Below are 506 nucleotides of genomic sequence, written 5' to 3' on the forward strand. Positions count from 1 at the left end.
GGGGAACAGGTGCTGAGGGCCCACAGAAAGTGACGAAGCCAAAGGAGCCGGGTGTCTGCCGAATGCCAAATAAGGCAGCGAGACACACTGTACCAACGCACAAACAGACCACTGTTCTGGGATTTTCTGTCCGTCTGTCTGAGGGAACTGTGGCATCTCACTTTTGAGGAGCATTCACCTTTATTGAAAAAAAAAGAACGAACAAGAGAAAACAGGCAGCAAATTTTGTGCATTACTCATTTCTCCACTCCTTGTAAAAGTATGTTCAATTGACAGCGCAGCTTTGGCACTCCTAAAATATGCACAAAAACCGAGCCCTTAATCATTTGAATCGTCTGGTTTAACCTGTATTAGGGCATCTAACTCTGCCAACACCTGTCCCCCACCCTGAAGAAGAAAAATAGAGAAAAACAAAGTAAATGGAACTCTGTCTTTGTTTTCTGGATGGCGTTTTGTGCGACTGAGGCAGGACAGGAAAGCACAACTGCTGCTGGCACACAACATCT

The sequence above is a fragment of the Oryzias melastigma genome, linkage group LG7, assembly GCF_002922805.2.
Source record: "Oryzias melastigma strain HK-1 linkage group LG7, ASM292280v2, whole genome shotgun sequence".
Lineage (NCBI taxonomy): Eukaryota > Metazoa > Chordata > Actinopteri > Beloniformes > Adrianichthyidae > Oryzias > Oryzias melastigma.